We start from the raw sequence: 23,237 nt of genomic DNA, 5'->3' as shown, positions 1-23,237 counted from the left end.
CTCAAGCAGTTTACAGTCAATAAGTAAGAAGACTCATCAAAAAGAGAAGAGCTGTTTTGCTTTTGGGAAGATGGAGTGGGTATACTTTTCCCTATTCCTCCCACCAAATACGGCCTCAAAACACTGGACGTTAAATATAAAATAAACACAAGAGACCCCGAAAGACAGAGAGAAGGAGGCAGACTGGCTGGGTCCCCAAAGACACAAGGAGTGAAAGGTGCTGAGTTCCCTGGGGTTCCTTGGTTCCTTACGGATTCCACACTCGGGAGCTGAAGAAGCCAGCAGCCCAGCAACGTTTGAGTGGCGAAGACAAAAAAGTCTCCCCAGAGCCTGCTCCTCGAGCTGAAGGACCGGGAAAGGGAGGGCCTAGCAATGACAGAAGTTTCAGAAAATAACCAAACACCACAGAAAATATTGTGGCCCCGTCCCAACCACACCTGCCAGGGCCTTCGGGAGTCCAGGCTTCTACCCTCACTGGGCTGTCATCAGGCACCCCCACATCCTCAGCTGGGGTGATATGAGTAGGGAGGGGGAATTTCATCCCTCCTGGGCAGTAATGAGGTTCCCCCATCCCCAGGAGAGAGTGGAGACCACGTGGAGAGCCCAGCCTTCCAGCCGACAGTGACGAGATACCCCCTCTCCATGCTCTGATGCCGTCGGAGGAGGCCTGGTGGAGATTCATGCTTTTACCACTGCCCACATGTTTCTGTGGTGCCAGGGGAGGCTCTGTGGGCAGCACTAATGAGGCACTCCTTCCTGTTCTAGTTAGAGAGATACTAGTCGAGGCTGCGTAGGGATCCGGAACTCCCACCCCTGTCTTGCAGTAACAAGGAGTCTCCTCCCATCCCCTACCACCCCTGGGTGTCAACAGAGTCTGAGTGTAAATCCTGGTCTTCTATTCACACCTGGCGGCAATGAGGAGGAGCCTCACCGCCCCCCCCCCCCCCCCCCCCCGCCAGAGCAGTATCAGAAGCAGCCAGCTAAAACAGAAGGTTTCAATTAGATCAAAAGTCTTATAATCCTCAAAATATCTGGGCTTAAATAAAAAATCACTCATCATACCGGGAACCAGGAAGCTCTCTCAAACTGAACAAAAAGAGACGATCAATAGATGCCAACATCAAGGTAACGGAGATGCTACTAGAATGATCTGACATAGATTTTAAAGCAGTTATCACAAAAATGCTTCAATGAGCAATTACATTCTTGAGACAAATGAAAAATTAGGAAGTCTCAAGAACATAGAAAAAGAATAAAATAAACCCAAAGCAAGCACAAGCAAGAAAATAATATAAAGAACAGATATCAATGAAAAAGAAGAGCGAATAACAAGGGAGAAAATGAGTCAAAGAAAAAAGCTGGTTCTTGGAAAAGATTAATAAAATTATCCTGACCAATGTCAGGAATGAAACAGAAGATATTACTACAGATCCGGGAGATATCAAAAGGAAGAGGGATCACTATGAGTAATTCTGCACACATGGGGTTGACAACACAGATAAAAACACAAACTATCACAAGCCTCTCAATATGAAATTTTGATATAACTTTAAGATAACTTGAAAAGTCCTATTACTACTAAGGAAATTCCTTCATAGTTTAAAAATTCCCCTGAAAGAAATCTCTAGGCCTACATGGTCTCACTGGAGAATTCTATCAAACTTTTAAAAAAATACCACCAATTCTATATGTTTTCAAGAAAACAAAACAGGAAGGAATACTTCTTATTTCATTTCATGAAGGTTTTGTGTTACCAAAGCCAGAGAAAGCCAGTACCATAAAAAGAAAAATACAAACCAAAGTCCTTCATGAATAAAAATGCAAACATCCTTAACAACCAAGCTAAGAGAAAGGTAAAAAAAAATCCTCAGCAAAATCTTAACAAACAGAATGGAGCAACAGATCAATTTTGTTAAAAGAATTATATGCCATGACCAAGTGCAGTTTGTTCCAGCAAACAAACAGTCCGGTTCAATATTTAAAATTTAAACATTGTAACCCATAATATTGAGGGGTTTGTGAAGAAAAAAAATCATATGATCATAGTAATGGATGGAAAAAAGGCATGAAAAAACTCAACATGACAAAAATTCTCAGAAAAATAGGAAAAGAGGAGTACTCGATAAATAACGAATAGCTGACATTACACTTAATGATCAAAGACTGGAGGCTTTCCCCCTTAAGACTGGGGACAAGGCAAGGATTCCTGCTTCTATTCATTCTTCTTCATTCTTAGTGCTAGAAGTTCTAGCCAGAGCAATAAGGCAAGAAAAAAAAAAAGGAAATAAAAAGCATATAGATCAGAGAGGAAGAAACAGAACTGCCTCTATTTGCCCCTCCCCTGCTCACTCACTCTCTCTCAAAATAAATAAATGAACATTAAAAAAAAAAAAAAAAAACTGTCTCTATTTGGAGATGCCATGATTGTCTGTGTAGAAAATCCCAAGGAATCAACCCCTCAAAAATCCTAGAACTAATAAGTGAGTTCAGCAAGGTCACAGGATACAAGATAAATATATGAAAATCAATTTCTATATACTAGTGATGAACTTAAAACACTGAAATTAAAGATACAGTATCATTTATAATTCACAAAAAATAAAAATTCTTAGGTGCAAATCCAGCAAAACATGTATAGGACTTGTAGGCTGAGAATTATAAAGTGCTAATGAAAGAAACTGAAGATCTAAATAAATGGAAAGACCTACCTTGTTCACGAACTGAAAGACTCAACATAGTTGTTAGTTCTGCCCAAATTGGTACATAAAGTTAATGTAATTTCTATCAAAATCCCAGAAGGATTTTTCTGCAGATATATACAAAATTATTCTAAAATTTATATGGAAAGGGCAAAGGGACTAGCACAGCTAAGAAAATTTTGAAAAATAAGAATAAGGTGGGAAGAATCAGTATACCCAGTGTCAAGACTTCTATAGGTACAGGTTTCAAGACTATGCGGTAGAGGGACAGACATAGAGATCAACAGAGCAGAATAGAGAACCTCAAAACAGATGTACACAAACATGTCCAACTGATTTTTAAAAAATATTTATTTATTTTTGAGAGAGAGAGTGCAAACAGGAGAGGGGCAGGGAGAGAGGGAGACAGAGAATCTCAAGCAGGCTCTGCAGAGCCGGACGCAGGGCTCAAACTCACGAACCATGAGATCACAGCCTGAGCCAAAATCAAGAGTCAGGCGCTTAACTGACTGAGCCACCCGGGCACCCCTGCCCAACTGATTTTTGACAAAGGTGTAAAAGCAGTTCAATGGGGGAAGGACTGCCTTTCCAATAAATAGCGCTGGAACAACTAGACATGCATAGGAACAAAATGGACCTCAATCGAACTCTCGTGACTTATCTAAAAATTATTTTAAAATGGATCACGGACTTAAATGTAATACTATCCAATTGTTAGAAAAAAATAGAAGGAAGTCTTAAAGATCCATGAGGCAAAGAGTTCTGGTACCTGACACCAAAAGCACATTCCATAAAAGGAAACATTTGATCAACTGGGTTTAATTGAAAATTAAAAAATCTTTTGCTGCAAGACCCTGCGAAGAGAATAAAAAGCTACAGACTGGGAGAAGAGATTTGGAAACCACATATCTGATAAAGGACCAGTATCTGATTATAGAACATACCAGAAACTCCCAACACTCAACAGGAAAAACCCAAACAATCCAATTAGAAAATGGGCAAAAGACATGAAGAGACCAAAGAGGATCTATGGGTGGCAGATAAGCACCTACAAATATTCAACATCATTAGGCATCAGGAAAACGTAAATTAAAACCTCAATGAGATGGCACTCTTCATCTGTCAGAATGGCTAACATGAGAAATGCTGGTGAGGGGGCACCTGGGCAGCTCAGTCGGTTAAGCTTCTGACTCTTAATTTCGGCTCAGGTCATGATCTCATGGTTTATGGGTTGGATCTCCACTTCTGGCTCTGCACTAAGAGCGTGGAGCCTGCTTGGGATTCTCTCTCCCTCTCTCCGCTCCTCCCCTGCTCTCTTTCTCTCTCGAAATAAATAAACGTATTAAAAAAAAAAAAAAAAAAGGAAATGCTGGAGAGGATGCAGAGAAACTGGATCCCTCATAAACTGCTGGTGGGAACACAAACTTGTCCAGCCACTCTGGGAAGATTTGGCAGTCTCTTTAAAAGCTAAGCACACAACTACATACGACCAAGCAATTACGCTCTCGGGCATTTATCCCAGAGAAAGGGAAACTCATGGTCATACAATACTCTACATGAATGCGTGTAACAGCTTTCTTGTAATAACTCAAAACAGAGAATGACAGACGTTCCCATAGGAGGACGATGAGACAAACCGCAGCACACCCACACCAGGAATTACTGACACACACAAACCCGGATGACTCTCCAGTGAGCTACGTCGTGTGAAACAAACCAGTCCTCGTGGTTACAAACTATATGATTCCGTCTACGTGACATTCTTGAAATGACAAAACTGTGGAACTGGAGAACAGATTACTGGTTGCCAGGGGTCATGGAGGACAGGGGGTGGGAGGGAAGTAGGGGTGGCTGTAAAAGGGACCTTGGTGGTCATGGAGATCCTCTGGGTCTTGAGTGTCTCAGTGGTAAAATCCTGGCTGTGGTGATGTACTATGGTTTTGCCAGATGTTACCACTGGATGGAACTGGGTAGTGGGGGGACCAGCAATGAGATCAACCCAAAACAGACCAGACCTTCACCTGGCAGGGACTAAGGAAGGAATGTGTCTATGAAGGGGGCTGGGTGGCGATGGAAGTGAGAAAAGGGAGGATGGGACCCCGAGGAAGCTGGCAGTCGAGTGCTGGTCCAGCCTTGGGGCGTAGGGATGCCCCAGGCCTGGTGACAACGGTCCCTGAGATCATCTCTAATCAATCCTTCCCCCGATTCCTTGCCCACTCAACAACCTGTAATTTGGCTCCTCTGAACTTGCCAACAAGAAGAAAGAGCTCCATTCTGCAAACATGTGTGGCCGGTCCTTATTTTCAAACCAATATCTGGTCATTCTGGGTGCCCTGGTCTCTTGTGAATTTGATTTATCCGAGTCAGGTTTCAAGGCATCTGAGGGCTCACCTTCCCGTGAGGGCAGCCTCCAGGCAGGGCTGTTGCTGGGGGGACAGGCCATCTCTCTCAGTTCTCTTTAGCGCACAGGTGGACAGGGCCATCTGCCATCACTAGATAACGTCACCTAGGGCAGGCTGTCTTAAGAAAAGGGGGTTTGACTCATTCTAGGTGGTCCTCGAAGGCACAGAGCCTTCTCTAACAATCAGCATTGTCTTACTCGTGGCCTGGGCAGCTGAGCAGACACTCCCCCGCCAGCTTACATACGACAGCATCTCCGTGATGCCCTTGTACCGCAGCACCATTGAAGAACCCACCTTGCATTTATTTCCATGGCACTTTACATCTGAAGCTCTCACAGTGACTCCGTCTGGATTACTTTTACTACACCCGTTTTGTCTAGTGTGGACCCTGAGCCTGAGACAAGTGACCAGTCCGCAGTGACAGGCTGGCCTGAAGGCCAGGAGTCTCAACTTTAAGCTGGGGGCAGCCCCTTTCTGCCCAGATCTTTGGGACTCCGCCCCCTGGGGCCCTGCAAAGAAGCCTGTTTCTGAGGAAGCTGAGGCTGAATTGCCCGGGTCTTCTGAGGCCCGAGGGTCCCCACGCCTGGCTGAAAGGGAGCTCAACGGGGCAGAGAGCGAAGGGCAGGGCGCAGAGGCATTCCGGAGCTCTCGGTCCCATCCTTCTCTTTCCTGTCCCGTCTAACCCAAACAGAAAGTGTGCTCCTGTCCTCCCTAGAACCACCACCTTCAAGAGCAACCTCACCCCCAGTCCCGACTCCTCTCCACGGGGCAACTGCCTTCTTCTCCCGCTGCCTCGCCTGAGTCGGCACCTCGGCCCAGCGCTAGTACACCCACTATCCTGAAATTTCACTCGGCGTCCTTAAAGGAAATGCTATCTGTGAGGCCCTGCCTGAGGTCAGCTCTGGGACAGCGAGGTGAGAGTTACAGTGCCGCCGTGGCTTAGAGTTTGGTTTACTAAAATGCCAACATCTTAGCGATCGAACAGTGTGTACATTACAGGATTATTTCAGGAAAGTGGCCCTGTGGTCAGGGTCGAGTGGCAGGGAGCTCCGGGCAGTGGAGTAGTATTTCATCCCGTTTCCAGGGACCGAAGCCTTGCAGGCACTGGCTGGAAGAGGTCATATGAATCGCAGTTTCATGGAGGTGCGGGTGATACACCGCTCCCCTGCCAGGGCGGAATATGAAACGTTAGGAAACAACACAAACGTCCACATTCCATTTCGATGAAAAATCAGTGGTCGATGGCTAACCTCAGCAAGGGTGCAAGCAAGGGTGTTTCTTTCCCCTGGACAAGTACCTATGTAAGACACTCCCTTGCAAATCAACCTGCGCGCGCGCACACACACACACACACACACACACACACACGCACACACACTCTCAGCACAAGTTAAACTTGCTAGTAAGAGAGTCACTGAAGGGCGCCTGGGTGGCTCAGTCGGTTGAGTGTCCGACTTCGGCCCAGGTCATGATCTCACAGTTCATGAGTTTGAGCCCTGCGTCAGGCTCTGTGCTGACAGCATGGAGCCTGGAGTCTGGAGCCTGTTTCAGATTCTGTGTCTCCCCCTCTCTCTGCCCCTCCTCAGCTCATGCTCGCACACTGTCTCTGTCAAAAATAAATTTAAAAAACTTAAAAAAAAATACATGGAAATATGTATTCAATTTTCTTTTTTTAGTTAACACAAGTTGAAGCTGGGTTATTCTTTTTTTTTTTCATCACAACTACTTTATAGTTAAATTCATTGACAACTGATAGGCCCTCCCCAATCTCTAGAAACACAGGGCAATTTCTGCATTTGGTCTCTAATATATAAAACCGTTCAATGGAAGTTAACTCGAACCACAGTGTGATACGTGAGTGCGGGGCCAGAGAGAGAACCTGGGCTCCAGAGTCGGCCTGGAGAATTTGCTTCCTCTGGTGCCTGCGGTAGGGAAGCACCAAGAATATTAGGTTAGTGTAAAATGCACAAAGGCAGGAAAACGGACATGGGAATCGTGACTAAATTGATAGTTCTTGGTTAAGAAAGCGTACTGAGGCTGTGAATTCGCAAAGACAGGATTCTTGTCGGCGTGTCTCAGTTTCTCCATTCGTCAGATGAGATCATCCGGCTGCCTCCTTGAAAATCACGACTTACAGACTGAGGACATTTCTTAAGTTCTCCGGTTTTGCAAAGCCAGGTACTGTACAGATAGAGACAAGTAACAGCCATGGTTTTCCCAAGAAACACTACCATCGGTGAAAAGGAAGCAGAGGCACGTTAGGACTTCTGAAATGTAAAGAGCGCCCGTAAAATGAGCTGTGCCAGTTGGGTTGGAAAATGCAAGTTAACAAAGAGAAGCAAGAGCTTAATTCAGTGCTATTCAATCCGTTTGTGGCAGCACTTGGGAAACTATGTGCAGAGGGAGATTTGGGGAGGCAGAGGAAAGCACGAGATGCGGTGGGAAATGTAAGCAGAGAGCCTACCAGAAACGATGCTTGCTGATAGCGGGGCCCTTTCTCTACTTTTTCAGTGGGTGCCAAGCAGATTGAAACCACTGAGGATGTCTAAGCACTTTCTGCAACGGACAAACCCGGGAGACGTTCCGTGATAATTAGAGTCGATGTGGTCTACCGGGGAGGGAAGCAACTCCTTTCCATTAGCTGCCCCCAGTTTAGATGGGAAGAGTTTTATTCTCCGCGATCCGGCGCGAGGGGCTGAGCATGGCGGCGCCCCGGGGCCGGAAGGCACCCTGTGAAAACAGCACCAGCCACACTGCTAACTTTTCCCAGCTGCTTGTGAATTCCAAATTCAACATATTTTGAAATCTACTTTGTGAAGCAAGGAGCTGATGGATAAGGAAATGCTTCAAGAATAGATGCCTCATTAGGATGGGTTTTAAATACCATTGTTGGGAGGAATTTTACTAAAATTACTGGTCTTTATGTACTTGAGCGGAATGCATCAGATTACTAAAGGTGCAGATCAGGGATAACTGATTACTTCCAGAAATGAAGAATGCCTCATAAAAAAGGCACTTGAGCTGAGATGAATTTAGATGTTCTAATACGAAGCTTCCCTGGAGCAGCTTGGTGATCTTATGACACTACCAGATTCTTAACTGGAGGCTTTAGATACATAATACTCCAGACAAACCAGATTCTGAGCAACTGGCCTGAAAACAAAACTAAGGTGGACCACTAAATGCATTTGAAAACTCAGATTCTTCCAGATATAATGCGGAGAGCAGAATGTATTCAAGTGGTTTTACGTATGACAAGTGAAAGTATCAAGTGTGTTTTCCACTTGAAATAATTACAAGACTTCTACCAGCAGTTTAAATTTGAGACACCTTCTCAGAACACTGAATTGCAAATCTCATTCTTTGTGAAAATAAGGGAAAATCACTCCACGTGGGAGAGAAAGGGTGGATCGAGGTGAGCTGGCGGGCAGTATAATGAACATATTTTCCCCAACGCCATGGATCCTTCCCATTTCTGCAGCTCTGAGTATGTGCCCGGGACTGCGGATGCAGGTGGGCCTTGGATCCTGGAGGACTCATCGTGATGTTGAGAAGTTGTTCTAGAAGCAACTTCCTCATTCACAGAATGAATGCATCCCGGGGTGCTGACAGCTGGTCTAACCACCAGCTCAGTTCACAAGTAACCACATGATAGAAACCAGAGAAAACCCAACACCCTTTACTTCCCTGATTTATATATATACATATACATATATATATATATATATATATTTTTTTTTTTTTTGAAGTTTAAAGTTAATTTATTTTGAGAGAGGGAGGGGGGGAACAGACAGAAAGAATCCCAAGCAGGCTCTGCATTATTAGCACAGAGCCCCATGTGGAGCTTGATCTCCCAAGCGAGATCATGACCTGAGCTGAAACCAAGAATCGGATGCTCAACCCACTGAGCCATCAGGTGTCCCTCCCTGATTCTTTTAATCCATTGCTTTAGCTGCTCAAGTTGCTTGCTTAAACTTTCTCTGAAGTCTAAGTGAAAATAGCAAGATATACAGAGAAGGGGGCATAGCTGCTCTGTGAAAAGGGAGCTCATTACAATACGTAGCACACAGCATCGGAAGAGACTGGGAGGCTTCGCAGGCCTGGAAGTCAAAGACAGGAGCCGACAGCACGGCAGGGTCCAGAGACCATGCCTTATACAGACAAGTGGACTCGGGCAACCCGAATCGTAGTTCCTTCTGAACAGGGGTTCCATGAGTCTGCTCAGGAGGTGGGGGGCTCAGGGGAGCAACAGACCCTGGGACCAAGCGTGGGTGTGCCCCCGAATGGGAGTGAGCAGGGGTAGGGCTCAGCCACAAGAAACCCCCACCCCAGAAGCGAAAACCACGCCCCTGACATAATGAAGATATTTTCTCAAGTGTCAGCAAGAATGTCATAAGGAAAAACTATTATTCAAGAAACCACACATGTTCTGAACACTTAGATGAACCTCAAAGTCCTCGTAGAATCTAGACGAAGGAGATTTGAAAAGTAAGACTCCGTCAGTGTTTCTCAAGTGCCCAGGGTGGGGTGGGGACAGAGGGCAAGGTAGGAATCTGAACTCATTCCGTTTTTCAGGAAAAACCTCCCAGGCCCGCTGTTACTGGAAGTCTGCACTGGCAACAGGCTCCTTCCCCTGTCTACCCACCGAGGGTGCCCAACTTCTCTCCTCCTTGCTCTCCACCCCCAGCTCCACCCGGGGCCACCCATTCAGTGGCCTCAGTTCTAGCTCTGGCCGGGCTACGTGTGAGGAGCCCCTGCCCTGGAAGATTCTGGACCGCTCCAATCCAGCCTGCCTCTGGATTACGATGTTAATGTTAAAACCAGCTAACACGCATCGAGTCTGTGCTAGCGTCTTGCTGGGATTATGTCATTGGATCCTTGCAACCACCTGATGAAGTGGGTATTTATATTCCTACTTTATAGATAAGGACAATGAGCTGTGAGATAAGCTGAGAGAGAGATCATAACCTGACTGAGCCGCCCAGGTGCCCCAAGCCTAGAGAGGTTAACCAACTTGCCCAAGGCCACACAGCTGGTAAGTGGTGGGGCAGGACTCAAACCCAGGCAGTCTGATTCTTGAACCACTTCCTTCTTATTCAGATTTAGCCGGTCGCTGCAGCTCCCATAGGCAGTCAGCATCTGTCATTTCCTAGGGTGTCTGGGGGAGTCCAGAGAGGCTTCTGTGCCTGGCCCCGCCAGTTCCCTGTCACCTTGGACTTGCAATGAGGATATGGGTAGCACAATGACACGAGACAAGAATCTGACCCAAGACCCCAGTGAGCTGCAACAATAAAGTGATCTGCCAAAGAGCTATCTATCAGGGAGCAAGATGGTGTCCTAGCCTTGGCTTTAACGACCCCCCCACCTTCCGCCCCCCGGCTTTTCTGGAGTAGATTTACTCTGCATAGCTCCAGAAGGAGGAGCACGAGGATTCTGTCTGGACAGAAAAGAAGAAAAGGACACTATCAGTTTCGTGTGTGTCCATTACGCGCCACAGATTAACTCATTAATCTCACAACAGTTCCGTAATGACGATTTATCCTCATTTTTATAGGTGAAGAAATAAACCTAGTAGTGAAAGAAAAGATAAAGGTAGACTGGGGTCTCATTGAGTAGGGCTTTGAATGCCACTGTTAGCATTTTATTAGGTAATGGGGAACATAGAAATGGTTTTTTTTAAAGATTTTATTAATTTTTTTAAAGTTTATTTATTGAGAGAGAGAGGGAGAGAGATAGAGAGAGAGAGACAGCACAGTGTGCATGTGTGGGAGAGGCACAGAGAGAGGGGGAGACAGAGAATCTCAAGCAGGTTCCACGCTGACAGCAGGGCTTGAACCCACGAACCATGAGATCCTGGCCTGAGCCAATATTAAGAGTCAGACACTTAACCAACTGGGCCACCCAGGTGCCCCAAGATTTTATTTTTTTAAGATCATCTTTATACTCAACATGGGGCTCGAACTTACAACCCAGAGATCAAGAGTCACATGCTCCACTGACCAAGCCGGCCAGGCGCCCCCAGAAGTATTTTTTAAAAGGGAGCATGTAAACGTGTAAATGGGTTCAGCCATTCTGGAGAGCAGTGTGGTGGGGTCTGGTGAAGGTGAGACCCTTACACCCTGTGACGCAGCAAGCCGAGGCCCAGGTGCGTGCTTCAGAGAAGCATTGGCATGTGTGAAGAAGCTCCTCGCTGCACTGTGGAAAACACAGGAACAACGCGCTGTCTCTCAGAAAAGAACGGATAAAAGCATCCAATGGAATGCCACGCAGCAGTTAAATCGATGAACCAGGGCAGCACGTATTGGGACGGATAAATCTCTTAACACATAACATTACGTGGAAAAAGCAAGTTGGTAAATGATTCATAGAGTACCAAGCCATATACGTGAAATTAAAACCCGTGAAACAACGGCGTATTTGTTTACGGAAACAGAACAATATTATAAAAGCACAGAATCCTCCGTGGAATTGTATACGCCAACTTCAGGCCAGTGGTTGATTCTTGGGAGAAAGGGAGGGCGGGGTGGGGGTGGGGCCGGATGAAGGGATAGAGCCACAGCTGTCTGTTATATTATTTTCTGTACTTTCTGGAAAGATTAAAATGTTCCCCGATTTGAAATCAAGTGCTCGTGTCCCTGCATGCCCCGAGCCCTGCTGTAGGAAGATGGTCTGGCGGCCACATGCAGGCTGGGAAGGAAAGAGACGGGGCCGAGCAACCAGCAGCGCACAGGGATGGGGTTTAAGCAAGGATGTGGAGAAGAGGAAATGAACAGGAAGATGAAAGTGACTTTCAGAACGATGAGCTACAGTTTCTGGAAGATGATGACAGAGTATGAGTGAGAAGGAGCAGCCACAGGTCACCTCGCAGCTCGAAGAGGCTGGGTGCCTGGACAAGCAGGCGGTTTGCTACCCTCACGGTTTGTCAGAGCTCACATACGACGTAGACCGTCTTACCGACCATGTGTCACACGGGTCAGACCCTGGCTTGAGCGCGGCTCTTGTTTAGGACAGCCAGCAACTGGCCCACTTAGAGAAACCGACTCTCGTACGTGGCGGAGTCAGGACCCAACAAGGGTCCCCGGTTCCAAGACAGGTGATGATTTTTTAAGCCAGGATGCCTCCTCGGCCCAGAGCTCAGTGTCTCAAAGCTGAGTCCAAGTGCACGGAAGTCAAGGCCCATCCATGACTTACTGAATTCACTCGGCAGTTTTATTTCTCACTTCGAAGCAGTAAATGGGCACTCTTTGCCCTTAATGCAAGAGGAGTGATAATGGGACTTCTCACAAAATATCTTCTAACAGCTTCCTTCCTCTCAGAATAAATGAAGCTTATGTCCTTCTCAAAGCCTGTGGTGATCGGACCACTGCTATCTTCTCTGCCCCAAAGCCTATTCCCTCTCCGTTTCTCCTGGTTCCTAGAACACCCAAGTACACTTCTATCTCAGGACCTTGACCTCTGCTGTCCCTACGGTCATGGGGCTTGCTCCCTGGTGCCCTTCCACTTGACTGTTCTTCAAGGCACTGTCATGCGACACATTATGGTTCTGGCTGCTCATCTGTTGAAGGTCTGCTTTCTCCCGACGGAGTATCTATTTTGCTTACTGCTGTATCCCCAGGGCCCACAATAGTGCCCGACGGCATCTGGTAATAGGAGAGAGTAGGCCAGGCAACTCCCCTCTACAGAAACCAAGTGCAAAATGTGACAAATTTATGAAAAGCCCTCATTTCAGAACTCTGGAAGATGACCAGTGGCAGACAGCAACCCGAGAAGTGTTTGCTCCCTGGGGAGGCACTCCTGCAGCCCGGCGAGAAAGGCGCATCTATGGTCCACTGGCCTGGGGAGTTCCCATCTATTTCAGGCAGTGAAAACCCACAGCTTTACCAGCTGAAGGTGGGGACTCGGTAACAAGTAACAGAGCAGCCAAGAAGCTAAGGGGGGATATCTCGAAGCAAGGAAGCTGCAGAAAGACTGAGATAATAAAATCTCCATGCATCTCTGACTCACTGCTACACTACAAATACAGGCAGAAGGCCTCAGGGGGAGGGGGGCAGTGAAAATTAAAAGCTTGGGTGAACTTACAAATTTTCTGCGTTTTTAAATGTGTTCCTCAACCTATACATGGTTCAGTGGCAGCAGGTGGAAATCCTCCTGACTTCAGGCACATAAACATCATCTCTGACTGGCCGACAGACTACGCAGGGAGCCCTCCAGAGTGGGGACATAATACACGGAGAGGCCACTGGTTGCAGACCACCGGGCAGAGAGATTGCACAGCCAGAGACCAGGCAAGACAACAATACTCAGGAGAACAAAACATAATCTGGAATCATCAGCACATATTATCTAGAATGTCTCGTTTTCAGCCAAGGGCATTACTAGACATGGTGAAGAGAGAGAAAAGTGTGGCCAGTTCTCAGGACAAATAAAGTAGCCAACAGAACTAACTTTGAGTGTGCTCAGATGTTGGACTTTGCGGACAAGGACTCTAAAGCAGCTATCATGAAAACGTTTGAAGAATTAAAGAAAAACATGCCCAAGAGTAAAAAGGCAAATATACTGAAAATGGGTGAAAAAACCCAGAAAATCTTGACTGGGGAATGGACCAAATAGAATTCTAGAACTGAAAATACGGTAACTGAAATGAAAAACGCAGTGGATGGGCTCAGCATCAGATAGGAGATGGCAGAAAAATCCCTTAACTGGAAGATGGACCAATATAACTATCTGGCTCAAAGAATAGAGAGAAAAGACACTGAAAAAAAATGAAGAGAGCCTCAGGGATCTGTCAGATAATATCACATATTCCACTGTATGTGTAATCGGATTTCTAGAAGGAGAGGAGAGAAAGGGGCAGAAAAAATACTTGAATAAATAATGGCTGAACACTCCCCAAATTTGGCGGAAGGCAATGATTTATGGACCCAAGAAGCTCAGTGGACCCGAACAAGGATACGTACAAGGAAAAGCACACCTAGACACATCACAATCAAATTGCTGGGAGCCAAAATTAAAAACAAAATCTCAAGGAACGGGAAAAAAGAACTCATCAGGTGGAGGGAAACGATGAAAAGTGACAAGATGAAAAAACAGCCGGCTTTTCCTCAGTGACACTGGAAGTCGGAAGACAAAGCACTGGCATATTCCAAGTGACAGAGAAAAGCCTGTTGGCCAAGAGATCTACATCCAGGGAAATGGGCCTTCAAAGATGAAGGTGACAGAAAGACAATTCCAGATATTAAAAAACAGAGAATTTGTCGTCCACAGGCCTGAATTACCAGAAACGCTTAAAGGCAGTGCTTCTGGCGAAAGGGAACTAACATGAGATGGTAACTACACACAGGAAAAAATGAAGAGCTCTGGAAATGGTAAACATGTGGGTGGAGACACAAGATACATTCTTTCCCCGTATTTCTTTCAAAGACGTATGACTATTTAAAGCGAAGAGTTACAACACAGGGTCAATAATAAATATAGATGTAGTAAATATGGCAACAGAGCACAAAAGAGGAACAGAAATGGAGCCATACTAGTGCGAAATTCTCCTCTTTTACCAGAAACAGATCAGTGTTGACCAGAAGTCAACTGTGGTAAGTAACATATGCACACTGCAATTCCTAGAACCAACTTAAAAGGAAAAAGGCAAATACAGCCAAAAAGCCAAGACAGTCATTAAAATGGTATACTAAGAAATACCTGTTTAAAAAAATTTTTTTTAATGTTTATTTATTTTTGAGAGTGAGAGAGACAGAGCATGACCAGGGGAGGGGCAGAGAGAGGGGAGACCCGGAATCCGAAGCAGGCTCCAGGCTCTGAGCCGTCAGCACAGAGTCTGACGCGGGGCTGGAACCCACGAACCATGAGATCATGACCTGAGCCGAAGTCAGACGCTCAACCGAGCCACCCAGGTGCCCCCCAAATATTTGTTTAGCACAAAAGGCAATGCAGGGGCGCCTGGGTGGCTCAGTTGGTTAAGCGTCCGACTTCAGCTCAGGTCATGATCTCTTAGTCTGTGAGTTCAAGCCCCGCGTCAGGCTCTGTGCTGATGGCTCAGAGCCTGGAGCCTGCTTCAGATTCTGTGTCTCCCTCTCTCTCTGCCCCTTCCCTGCTCATGCTCTGTCTCTCTCTGTCTCAAAAATAAATAAAAACATTAAAAAAAAATTAAAAAAAAAAAGGCAATGCATGTAAAGAAAGTGGGAACAGAGGAATAAAAGGATGACATAAATAGAAAACTGCAGATAGCAGGATTAAACCCAATTAGATAATTACATGAAATATGAATGAACACTAAACAAATTTATTTAAAAGTTTTTTTTTGAAAATGAACAAAGTTGGAGGACTCACATTTCAAAACCTACTATAAAGCCCCAGCAACTAAAATCATGTGGTACCAGCAACAGAGACAGACATATACATTAAGCCAACAGAAACAGGAGTCCAGAAATAAATGCTTACATTTATGCCAATCAACTCTTTTTTACAGAGGTACAATTTTGACAAAGTAATTCAATGGGTCAAAGCATAGTCTTTTCAACAAATGGTACTGGGCCAACTGAGTACTCATGGGCAAAAAGAGAAATTTAGATCTTTACCTCACACCAAACATAACAATGAACCACGAACGGTCCTGGGTCTAAATGTACGAGCTAAAGTTACAAAACTCTTAGAGGGAAACACGGGAGAAAATCTTTGCAGTGTTGGTTTAGGCCAATGGTTTTCACCTAGGTGTGATTTTGTTCCCTCCCAGGGGACATTTAGCACTGTCTGGAAACATTCTTGGTTGTCATAACTCTGGAGTGGGGTAGATAATACTGGCATCCAAGGGGTAGAGGCCAGGGATGCTGTGAAATGTCCCATATAACACAGGACGGTCTCCACAACAAAGCTACCTCTCCCTATGTCAATAGTACCAAGGTTGATAAACTCTGGGTGGGGCAGAGGCCCTAGATGCAACCATAAAAGCACAGACCATAAAAAAAAAAAAAAAAAAAAAAAAAAAAAAAAAAAAAAAAAAAAGATCAATTCAACTTTATTAAGATAAAAAGAAAAGACAGGACACCAGTCTTAACAGAACACTGTATGTTAACAATACTGGAATTAAAATAAAAAACTTAATAAAATAAAATGAAAAGACAAGCCACATGTTGGGAGAAAATATCTGTAAATCATGTATCAGAAAAAGGGCTTGTATCTAGAATATATAAAGAATTCTCACAGCTCAATAATAAGACAAACGACCCAGTTTTTAAAAATGGGCAAAATATTTGAATAGATACCTCACTTATGATAACATACAAATGTCTACTATTATGGGTTGAATTGTGTATCCCCAAAAGATACGTGGAAGTCCTAACCCCCACTACCTCAGTGTGATGAGAAAAACGTTTGTTTTACTGAGCTGTTGCCTGCACATCTTATAGCATAATAACCTTACTCACACCCAGAGTCTGGACATTTAGTTAAGGACTCGAGTTTAGGATTCTTGCCATAAATTCCTGCTTCGCTTTTACTAGGTACTTTAAAATTTTTTTTTAAATGTTTATTTATATTTGAGAGAGAAAGACAGAGAGAGAGAGAGAAAGTGCGTGAGCGGGGAAGGGGCAGAGAGAGAGGGAGACAGAATCTGAAGCAGATTGAGCTGTCAGCACAGAGCTGGCACGGGGCTCGGGTCCATGAGCTGTGAGATCATGACCTGAGCCTAAGTCAGACACTTAACCTACTGAACCACCCAGGCACCCCTCCCAGGCACCTTTTAAAATTACCACTCAACCACTTAGAGTGAAGTCTGAGGAAAGTTGGTGACCTCTGCTCCAACCACCTTGCAAGTAGCAGGTGCTGACCAGCCTGCTCTCTATCCCGTCTGCTTGCAACCTGGGAAGGGGAGCTGTTTCCCTGGCTCATTGTCCAACCCCCTCAATTTCTGGGATCTGTAAGGAATAAATCTTGTCACTCTACTTCCTTGGTGTGGGTGTATTAAAACTGTGCCTTCAAGCAAAACAACCCTGTGGTCTCACCTCCCCAAAGTGGGAGCTCGGATGCTGAGGGAGCTGCCTGTGCATGGCTCGTGTCCCCTCATTCAGAAGGCCAGTCTGTAGATCCTTCATTCAGTACACCAGTTCCGGCTTCTCAAGACACTCGGAAGGTGATCTTAATTTGAAATAGGGTGGCTGCAGATGTAATTAGTCAAGATGACGTCATACTGGAGTAGGGTGGGCCCTTCATCCTATATGATGATGCAGAGACACAGTAGATACTAAGAGACACAGTAGATACGAAGGCCACGCGACAAGGGGAGCAGTGATTGGAGGTGTGCAGCTTCAAGCCGAGGACCGCCCAGGACTTCCAGAAGCACCAGGAGCCGAGACAAAGGCACGGAACAGAATCTCCCCTAGAGCCCTGAGGGAGCACAGCCCTGCTGACACCTTAGCTCGGGACTCCCAGGCTCCAGAACTATGAGACAATACATATCACCTAGTTAGTGGTACTTTGTTACAGTAGCCCTAGCCAACTAATGCAGCTGGCAAGGACACACAAAGATGCTCAATGTCATTCGTTGTTAGGAAAACACACATTAAAAACACACTGTAATATCAGTTCACAGCCACTAGGATGGCCATGACTAAAACAACAGACAATGCTATCGGGCAGGATGCGGAGAGACCGGAACCCTGAACACCGCTGGGGGGCGGGGGGTGGGGGGAACGTAACAGTGGGCACAGCCACTTTGGAAAGCCGGTCTGTCCATTGCCTCAAAGGGTGAACATAAATTTGCCATATGACCCAGGGATTCCACTCCTGAGTGGTTACCCACGAGAAGTGAAAACATCAGCCCACACGAAGACTGGTACACGAATGTCCGTTGCGACGTTACTTACCAGAGCTAAAAAAGTGGAGACAATGCAAATGTCTATCAACCAGTGAATGGACAAACGACAAAGGTGGTGTCTCCATCTGATGGAATTCTAGTCAGCCACAGAAAGGAGTGAGGTGCTGCTGTGCTCTATACCAGGGTTAAACCTCAAAAGCATTCTCCATGAAGGCCACCAGATGCAAAGACGACCTGCTATTGAAATGTCCAGAAAAGGCAAATCTAGGGGTGTCTGGGGGGCTCAGTTGGTTGAGTGTCCAACTCTTGACTTTGGGTCAGGTCATGATACCAGGGTCATGGGACTGAGCCCCATGTCAGGCTCTATGCTGGGCATGAAGCCTGCTTAAGATCTCTTCTTCTCTCCTTCTGCCCCTCCCCAGTTCGCTCTCTCTCTCTCTCTCTCTCAAAAAAAAAAAAAAAAAAAAAGAAAGGAAAAGAAAAGGCAAATCTATACAGACAGAAAGCAGATCAGTAATTACTTGGGGCTTGGGGGGAAGGGGAAGGTGGACAGGAATTCCTTTGGGGGTGATGGAAACGTTCTAGAATTGAATTGTGGGGACAGTAGTGCAACTCTGTAAATTTACTAAAAATCATTCAGTTGTACACTTAGAAGAGATGGATTTTTTAAAGTTTATTTATTTTGAGAGAGACAGACAGAGACGGGGGGGGGGGGGCACGTGCATGCATGAGCAGGGGAGGGGCAGAGAGAGAGAAGGAGAGAGAGAATCCTAAGCAGGCACTGTGCTGTCAGTGCAGAGCCTGATGTGGGGCTCCAACTCAGAAAACGTGAGATCATGACCTGATCTCTTGACAAAATCAAGAGTCAACTGACTGAGCTCAACTGACTGTGCCACCCAGGCGCCCCAAGATGAATTTTATGGTACGTAAATTATACCTCAATAAAACTGTTTTAAGTGTTCATGGATGCACTAAATAAACAATCCAATCCAAAGCAGATTGTCAGACTGGATAAAGAAGCAGAATCCAGCTATATCCTGTCTACAGGGAAGCACTTTATTATTAAAGAAAAAAATTTTTAGTAAACGTTTTTTAAAGTTTAAGGGCACCTGGGTGGCTCAGCTGGTTAAGCATCTGACTTTGGCTCAGGTCCTTCCCGATCTCACAGTTTGTGAGTTTCAGCCCCACGTCAGGCTCTTTGCTGACAAGCTTAGAGCCTGGAGCCTGCTTCAGATTCTGTGCCTCCCTCTCTCTCTGCCCCTCCCTCCCTCATGCTCTTAAATAAACATTAAAACAATTTTTTTTTTTTAAGTTTATTCATCCATTCTGAGAGGGGGGAGGGGCAGAGAGGAGAGAGAGAGAGAATCCAAGCGGGCTCTATACTGTCAGTGTGGAGCCCAAGGTGGAACTCAAACCCACGAACCATGAGCTCATGACCTGAGCCAAAACCAAGAGTTGGATGCTTAACTGACTGAGCCACCCAGGCGCCCCTAAACATTTTTTTTAAACATATATTTAAGTAATCCCTACACCCAATGTGGGGCTTGAACTCACGACCCTGAGATCAAGAGCCACATGCTCCAGGCGCCCCTAAAGATTTTTAATTGACGTATTAATATTAAATTCGTTTTAGGTGTGCAGCACAGTAACTCAACAATTATGCACATTATGAAATGCCCGCCATGATAACTGCATTACAGTATTATGGACAATATCCCTACGCTGTACTTTTCATTCCTATGACTTATGAGAAGTGCTTTAAATTCAAAGACACAGCTGGAGGCCGAAGAATGGAAAAAGCTAGACACCATGCAAGCAGTGAGCAGGAGAGAACTGGTGTGGCTATATTAATATCAGACAGACAAGACAGTCTAGGGACATTCAGAGAGACAAAGAAGATATTTCACAACGATAAAGGGGTGAACCCTGTGGGATGACACAGTAATCACAAACATATATGCCTAAAACATAAGAACTCTGAAACAGATGACACAAAAATGATGGAATTCGAAGGACACATAGGCAAATCTAGAATTATCATCCGAGATTTCTATATTCCTCTCTCTCTGTTAGGACGGAGAGAAAAATCAGTAAGGATCTAGAACAGGCCCAGGCACACAAAAGGCACTCGACAAACATGTGTTAAGCGGATGAATTCTCGCTAAGTCTGTTTCTGTGCGGTTCCCAGAGCGTGATCAACTTGGACGACGCAGGAGAAAACAGAGGGCCACCGCTGACGATATGGGCCAAGCACGCTGCTCACACACACAGGTACCCATTTAGTCCTTGCAACACTGCTCTCTGGTTGTTAGGAAAAACTTCAGTTTCTGAAATTAAAAACTCAGAGTAGGAGATTCAGATTGCAACGGACAGTTGGATTTTCCCATGTTGGGTAAGGTTTAGATGGTAATACATGTGAATTTAGGGGGCTAAAACTCTTAACTTCAATTGGACAGAACTCCTTGGTTTATTGTGTCTTTTTTCCTTTCGTTATAGAAGGTTATTTTGCTCAGTATACAGAGGCTACTGGTGTCTTCTGAGGTGACTCTCACCGAGGTGGACTGTTGAGCACACAGCACCCCCCAACTCCAGCAAGCTCCCCTTTGCAACAGTGCCTTGTGAGCCCTCTGTGGCGGAGGTGGGTGTGCATCCCCAACCCCCCCAGGTGGGGCTGGCTGTGACTCTCACCAGAAGGGTGTGGCCAAAGTGAGGCCCAGACAGTTCCAAGGCCTCATGAGGCCTGGCGGCTTTGCCTTCAGCCTCTTGGAAGTTGGCGACACTGTGCTGTGAACGTGCCCAGCGAGCTCATGGGAGGGGAGGCCACGCGGAGGACACGCCCTTCTGCCAGCGCCGACTGCCAGACTGTGAGACCACCGAGGACCTTCCCGCCCAGCTGACCTCCGGCCAGAAACAGCCATGGGGAGTGAGCCCAGTGAAAGCAGCCCAGGACCTGCCCAGCTGACACAGGATCGGGAGCGAAAGGCTGTTGCTTTCTTAAGCCACTAAGATTTGGGGTGCTTTGTACCAGTCAGCAAAGCCTAACTTCTGCACCCACAAACATAACATTGAGTAAAGGGGCCAGACTCAGAGTATATCATACTGTGTGATTCCATTGAGATATATTTCAAAACCAGAGTCAGAAGCAGAGGGAAGGGACGGCTGCTAAGATGTGGGTTCTAATGAGCTGGGTGGTTCTAAAAGGCATATGCACTTGGTGAAAATTCTCCAAGGCCTGAAGCAGAAGCCTCTGCCTGCCCTGGAGGACCTCCCTGCAGAGAGAAAACCACCAGCATTCGTGCACAACTGTCTGCTGGGAGCACATACTCCCCCAGTGGATCCCTGTCCACCAGCCTGTGTGGGCCATGTGTTGTGCTAGGTGGTGGGGGTGCCCTGGAGAACAAAGCCAAGCTAACACTGTCCCTGCCCTGGTGGCACTTACAGTTAATTCATTACTGGGAGATAAAAGGCAGTGCAAATAAACAGCAGCTAAAAAGAGACGAATCAAAAGAAAAAAAAAAAAAGGGGCACCTGGGTGGCTCAGTTGGTTAAGGGTCTGACTCTCGGTCTCAGCTCAGGTCATGATCTCATGGTTTGTGAGTTCCAGCCCTGTGTTGGGATCTGTGCTGACAGTGCAGAGGCTGCTTGGGATTCTCTCCCTCTTTGCTCCTCCCTGGCTTGTGTGCTTGTCTCTCTCGCGCTGTCTCAAAATAAATAAACTTAAAAAAAAAAAAAAAAAGATGAATCAATCATGAAAGATAGCATCAAAATAAATGCCACAAAGTAGAGCACCGGGGTGCCTGGCTGGCCAGTCAGTGGAGCCTGTGACTCTTGATCTCAGGTGAGTTCGAGCCCCACACTGGGTGTAGAGATTACCTAAAAATAAAGTCTTAAAAAAAAAAATAGCTGCTAAGTGAGTTGCGTAACTAATGCTCTGGAGTGTGGCTCCCACAGAACAATGATGACTTTCACTATTTTTCGCTTTTTTCTATTTCCCGTAAGCTCGCTCAGCTTTTCCCGCTAGAGATTTGACTGTCCTTGCTCCATGCCCCGCAAGTGCTTCATGACCATCAGTTCCATGGTTCTCGTCATTTTACAAAATTGAGTGTGGTGCCTTGGCTCAGTTTGCTCACCAGAACAGAAAACTGCTTCTGTTTCTATGTTTTACAGAGCAGATGTATTCACTACTTTTTTTGATTCCAAGTTTTTATTTAAGTTCTAGTCAGTCGACAGTTCGGTACTTTATATACCACAGGTGGTAGATAGAATTCAGATACAAATGGGCTCAAACTGGACTCAAACAGACCCTGGGCCCTTACAGCCAAGCCACAGTGAGGCACGTGAGGGGGGGCTCAGTCACCACCTGAATTGAATTCTGAAGCTGGAAGCAATGGCGGGTCATGTACGAATTTTTCTCCATATTCCCAGACCTAAGACACTAAGCGTTTTTTCTTTCTTTCTTTTTTTTTTTTGTCTTTTTTAAAGTAGGCTCCACACCCAACGTGGGGCTTGAACTCACAACCCTGAGTTCAAGAGTCACATGTTCTACCAACTGAATCAGCCAGGCATCCCTAAGGCACTATTTCTAGGGGCCTTCGATTTCCACTCAGGTCATGATCTCATGAACTGTGAGACTGAGCCCTGCATTAGGCTCTGTGCTGATAGTGTGGAGCCTGCTTGCTATTCTGTCTCTCTCTCTCTCTCTCTCTCTCTCTCTCTGCCCCTCCCTACCTTGATGTCTCTATCTCTCTCAAGATAAATAAAAATAAAAACCTCTGTGATAATGTGAAAAAGACATGCACTGTTTCATTATTTGTAAAAAAACAAAACTAGATAAGAGAAAGAGAAGCTTATTGTAGAGCACTGGTTGACCTTTTCTGCATCTGTTTCCATGGAAACAGATGTCGGACAAATAGGGTTTGCAAAAGCCTCAGAATCATGAGGTGTCTCAGAGCCCTCACCTTGTTTTGAGCCTTCTGATGTCTATTTCCATAGAAACCAGAGTGGAAATGAGGGCAGCAGCCGTGAGTCAGCCTGACGGGTGGTTCATCCCAGCCAAGGTCTGGGAGCACAGGGGCCGTTATAGAAATAAACGGATTTAGAACCAAAAAAAGCAAAAGCCTTAATTGGGAAACACTGGTTTCTTTATTGACTTGGTTAAATAATGGAAAGGTCCTGCAAGTAATACAGACACAGACAGACATTTCTTTGCTAATTAGGTAACAGGGAATCACAAGCCTATCTGCACCGTGCCAACCATGCTGACCACAGCGGGCGACCCATCAGAGATGATTCATGGAGAGCAGCTTGCCGTTG

General features: G+C 45.8%; 1 protein-coding gene across 13 annotated transcripts in view; it reads right to left on the bottom strand.

The window, feature by feature from the left end:
* ARMC9 (armadillo repeat containing 9) overlaps positions 1-23,237 on the bottom strand; it is a 152,249-nt gene that overhangs the window by 34,419 nt on the left and 94,593 nt on the right. The window lies entirely within an intron of this gene.

Source organism: Leopardus geoffroyi, chromosome C1 (genome assembly GCF_018350155.1).
Source record: "Leopardus geoffroyi isolate Oge1 chromosome C1, O.geoffroyi_Oge1_pat1.0, whole genome shotgun sequence".
Classification (NCBI taxonomy): Eukaryota; Metazoa; Chordata; class Mammalia; order Carnivora; family Felidae; genus Leopardus; species Leopardus geoffroyi.
The sequence above is the reverse complement of the archived record's forward strand: the minus strand, read 5'-3'. Positions and strand labels throughout refer to the sequence as shown.